Raw genomic sequence first — 5,165 nt, forward strand, 5'->3', positions numbered from 1 at the left:
CTGGTTAGAAGCTGGACCCTGAGTTAGCAGCTGGGAAAGTATGTAGTTAAACCCCTTCCAAGAGGACACTGGGAGATGGGTGTTTTTACCTGCTTACTCCATGCTGGCTCTGGGTATTTAGCTATTGCAAAGGCTGCTCTTGTGCTCATTAAGAACTATTTTTGTGTGTGTGAACTAAGGAAAAAAAAAACATGAAATAAACCAAAAAACAGACTTTTAACTATGGAGAACAACCTGATGATTACCAGAGGGGAGCGGGGTGGAAATGCGTGAAATAGATGAAGGTAATTAAGAGTATACTTATCACAATAAGTACTGAATAATGTATAGAATTGTTGCATCACTATATTGTACACCTGAAACTACTATAACACAGTTTGTTAATTATACTGGATTTAATTTTTAATTAATTTTTTTTTTATTTTTCAAAAGAACTATAGTACTTGGGAATGTTTCCTATAGTACTTGGGAATGTAAGTGCCTTTGTCTATTAAAGCACCATAATCTGGGGACTTGTTCCTCGTGTGGCTACTGCAAAAGCTGGGGGCCAGATTTATATACCAGCTCCTTCCAGGGAGGTACTGGCAACTTGCAGTGGGCTGAAAGGGGAAGCCCGGAATGTTGTGCTCGGCTTCGCTCGTCTGAGGCAAATGCAGCCAACCCCTAGTGCTTGCTAAATGAGCAGTTCAGCCTTTAGGCAGCTGCTTTCAAAGTATACATATAGACCTCTTTTAGAGAAAAACTGGGAGATAGGCAACTTTGCCTGCTTCCACTGCACTCAGCCCTGGGGAATGGCTGTGGCAAGCGCTCTTATCATATTAGGAATCACTTCTTCCTCTTCCTTTTCTTCCTCTACTTCCTCTTTTGCTTCTCCTTCTTCTTCCTCCTCCCTCTCCCTCTCCTTCTCCTCCTCCTCCTCTTCTCTTTCCTCTCCTTTTTCTTCTTCTTCTTCTTCTTCTTCTTCTTCTTCTTCTTTTCTTCTTCTTCCCCTTCCCCATCTCCTTCTTCTCTACCTCCTACTCCTCCTTTTTCTTTTTCTTTTTCTTTAATTGAAGTATAGTTGGCATACAATATCCTATTCATTTCAGGTGTACAACACAGTGATCCAATATTTTTGCACATTATAAAATAATTTTCATGATAAGTATAGCTATCACCTGTCACCATACAAAGTTGTTATAATATTACTGTCTCTATTCCTTATGCCATATATTACATCCCCATGACTTACAGGTAAAGGGTATTAAGAGGTACAAACTTCCAGTTAGAAAAAAGAATCACTTCTTTGTTTACTATAGTTTTGTAGCTTAGTGGTCACAAGCCCCATTGGCTTTCACAGCTAAGTGTTTGGGGAGCCTTTCCCTTCAGTAGAAGTCTTAAAAGTTGGGGCACTGGATGTAGAGGTCTAAACTCATTGACCCTCAGGGCAGACCTCTCTCTGGGTCTTGGCTGGTAATGGGGTTTATGGTGAGAGTGTATCTATCTTAAACCTGTTCCAATGTGGATATCGTTTCATCAATCTAGTGTATAGGCGTCACTCAGATGGTTTCAGAACCTCTCTCAGTGAGAATCACTCTGTGTGTAGCTGTACTTTCAGCGCATCTGTGGGAGGAGGGGAACTCAGGAACCTTTATGTCATCATCTTTGTTTCATCCACCGTTCAACTTCTTTCCTCTGTTTGTGCTCTTCCAGGATGGGAAGTAAGTTTCAGTCTCCTGAAACTACTTTAAAAATTAGATGTTGGGGACCAGTGAAGCAGAATCTGTTTATTTTCTGAAATAATAAGCTATGTCTTCACTATATAACCCTTTGCTGATACTTCAAAAAAATAATTTTTATATATTTCTAAAATAGGATTGTGTTTAAAATGCAAACTCTATTGAAGGGTCTGTTCATAAAGTTCCTGAAGCCTGAAATATGTTAAATAGCAAGGCTTTAGGTATATTAAAATGAGGCCTCAATATTCATATAAAAGGCAGAAATTCAGAGTCTGTCACAAGGTTATATTGTTATTTAAATGTTCATTTAACATTTCTGTTAAATGATCACATATTCAAGGATATGCAAGGACAGAATATAATGGAACAGAACATCTGTAAATGATCCAGCACTAAATTTAGGCATAGTACCTATTCCAGGGAAAGGAAACTTTTCAACCTAAAAGATGTTAGATAGCTTCGAGACTTGCCCGGGAAGGATACCTGCCTGGAAGACCTCCACTCTTGTTAGGTATCAGGCCATGGGCCCTCGTGTGCAATCACACTTGGTGGGTCTCATCTAATCACATTGTTTCCAAAGTTGTCTATAGAATCCTGTGAATTTGCAGAGTTGAATAATAGACTTCCAGAGGGAGAAGGGTGCTTCCTGTTGAGGGCTAGTGGACTCTGAACACTCATCGAATTCTACCAGATCTATTCCACATTTTATCTGCTTTCTATTACTATTCTAATTAATATTTAGTTTAAACCAATCTGTGAAAGGAAGGGGGAAAAAAAGAAAACAATTAATCTTTTCCATTGTGTAGGATATTGTGTAGGGGTCTCAGTATATGACACTTCTCCTGTGACCTCTAACTCTTTTGAATGAACAGATAAAGGATTGCCTATGCCGTATATGCCAAGGTAAAATCCATGATGCTGACATGACAACATATTCTAATATTTCAGACTTGGGTATTGATGCTAAGCTGATGGCAAGTAGACGCTAAAGGAAAATTTGGTTGATAGCAGCTACAAATGATAAATGGCTTCTCAAAAATAAATTCACCGAGACATTAGGAGATTTATGATCCTGGTGACTACAGATAAAATCAAAGCATACCTTTTGTGCATTTGGTCATATATAGAGAGGCTGTCCGCTTCCTTCTCTCTGCTGTTTGGTTTACTAGGCTTACTCACCATTTAAAGCCTTGGTAGAACACTTAGTGAGAATTCAGTATGACACTTTTTATAAAAGGATGTGAAATCAGTCGTTTCATAATCTGGGCATAATTTCTGAAGATGTGCGGAAGTCTCTGTTGCCCCTGAAATGTACTTCTTAGAATGATATAAATTGATGATATCATTCTCACCTTTCTCCAGTTTGTGAATCTAGAGACAAATGAAGAATAGCACCTTCCAGAAACTGATCATCTCTGAGGGATAGTTTTGAGAACTGGAAAAAATCTCAGCGAGAACATTCCATTCCAACTCCTCTATTAAGGGACTTGACCAAACTTTAATAAGGCTAAGGCCCAGCTCCTAAGAAGACTCGGCCTCCTTGAGTTCCTATCTAGCTCCTGAGAAAGGTATGAAGAACAGTCTATGAGGAAACTGGAGCTTAGCTTTGAGGGGACCTTGTTCTTAGCATCTTGCTAGCAGAACTGGGGAGTAGTTCAGCAAGTAGCAGTGGGGGCGATGGGGCCATATATGATAATGGATACATGAAGTATGAGTAATATTTCTTTGATGGATAAGGACTGCCAATGGGATTTTACTGGACTGGTACTGAACGTATCTAATTTTATAGTTACTATAATGGTTTAGGAAAGGAGGATGGGATACAGCCACAAATTTTGTAGCAAAAGCTAAACTTTTCAGAGAAGCAAACTTTTGTGGCTAAATATCAGAATAACTTAATAAGACTCTATAAGTAGGTAAAATAATACGATAACCAGATACCTAAAGTAAAAGATTACATTTCATATACATATATATTATTCAAATTATATTGTTATATTGTATATTCCATCTTAATATATATATTACAAATATATAAGATATATTTTTAAGTAATTCACATGTGTGTATATATATATATATGTGAGTGTGTGTGTGTGTGTGTGTGTGTGTGTGGTAATTGTAATTGAATTTGCAAAGTGGAAAGAATTAGTCTTATTTTGCCAAATCTATGATGTGAAAAGGGACATTATTAAGTACAAATAAACATCTTGAGCCCAAGTAGGGAAAAGAGTTCACATCCAGGACTCCAAAACTTAGAGGGATGCTCAAGACAGAGGGTGGAGATGACCAGCACTGTAATTTGGGAAAGTCCAAGATTAAGTCATTAATGATCTTTGTTGCATTTTCCTCAATTTTCTTGCAGCTTTCAATATTTCCTCTTTCCTGAAACTCTCCTTTTTCTTGTTTACTATGGATGGTGTTTGTGTGGTTGTCTTTTCCTTTCTAATCCTTAGCCTTCATTGTTTTGTGGACTCTACCTTTTTCCCACTCCTCAAAGTGGTTGTTCCCTTTTTTAGCTCTCTTCTTCCACTACAGGCTTTCTTTTGAGAATTTTATATATTTGTTACTTTCAATTCATTAAATTCATCCAAAGCTCTTGCACTGTCCCCTGCAAGTAGTGTTATTAATTGGATGGTAGCTGTATTCTCCTGCTGACATTTCTTCTACTAGTATCACAACCACAACAGCTGCTGCCCCTATCCACTACCACCCTGTCTCGGTACCTGTGGAAGTGAGCAGGTATAACACCTACTTCACAGGATTGGCGTGAAAATTAGATGAGTTAATGCATAAGAAGTGGCATACCAGTTTGCTTAGAATAGAGCAGGTTTCCAAAAAATTGATTCCCTCTTTACATTTGTTTCTTTCTTTAACCTATAACATTAAGATAATTCTTAGGTTTTTCCCCTATTCTAAATTTTTCTCTTTCCCTTCCTTCCTTTCTTTCTTTCTTCATTCCTTTCTCTCTTTTCCTCCCTCCCTCTTTCCCTCTTTCTTTCTTTCTTTCTTTCTTCCTTTCTGAAGAAACCATTAAGGTCTAAATTACTGTTGGAATTATCTATTTTTTAAAAACTAAGACTTTCTCACAGGTAGTCATTTGACGAAATTATTTCTATATGTTAAAAATATTCCACAAGAGAAAGGGAAATAGAAAGCAAAAATAAGAATGCATTAGCTTTCCACTTACATCAGTATCTTCTCTTAACTCCTCTTTTTCTTTTGGGAGTCCTACCATCTTCTGTGCTGGCAAGGATTGATATCTCAGATTCATAGTTTTTAAATGACATTAATTTTTCTTGTTCTAAAACAACATATATTTTAAGATTTTCAATGTCAAATTCTTGTGGCTACCAACCTATTTGGCTGAGGCATGGACACTGAGTGGGTGAACATTGCCTTCAACACCACACAACTGAGGATTCCGATACCTATGAGCATCAGGTG

This window comes from Panthera uncia, chromosome B1 (genome assembly GCF_023721935.1).
Source record: "Panthera uncia isolate 11264 chromosome B1, Puncia_PCG_1.0, whole genome shotgun sequence".
Lineage (NCBI taxonomy): Eukaryota > Metazoa > Chordata > Mammalia > Carnivora > Felidae > Panthera > Panthera uncia.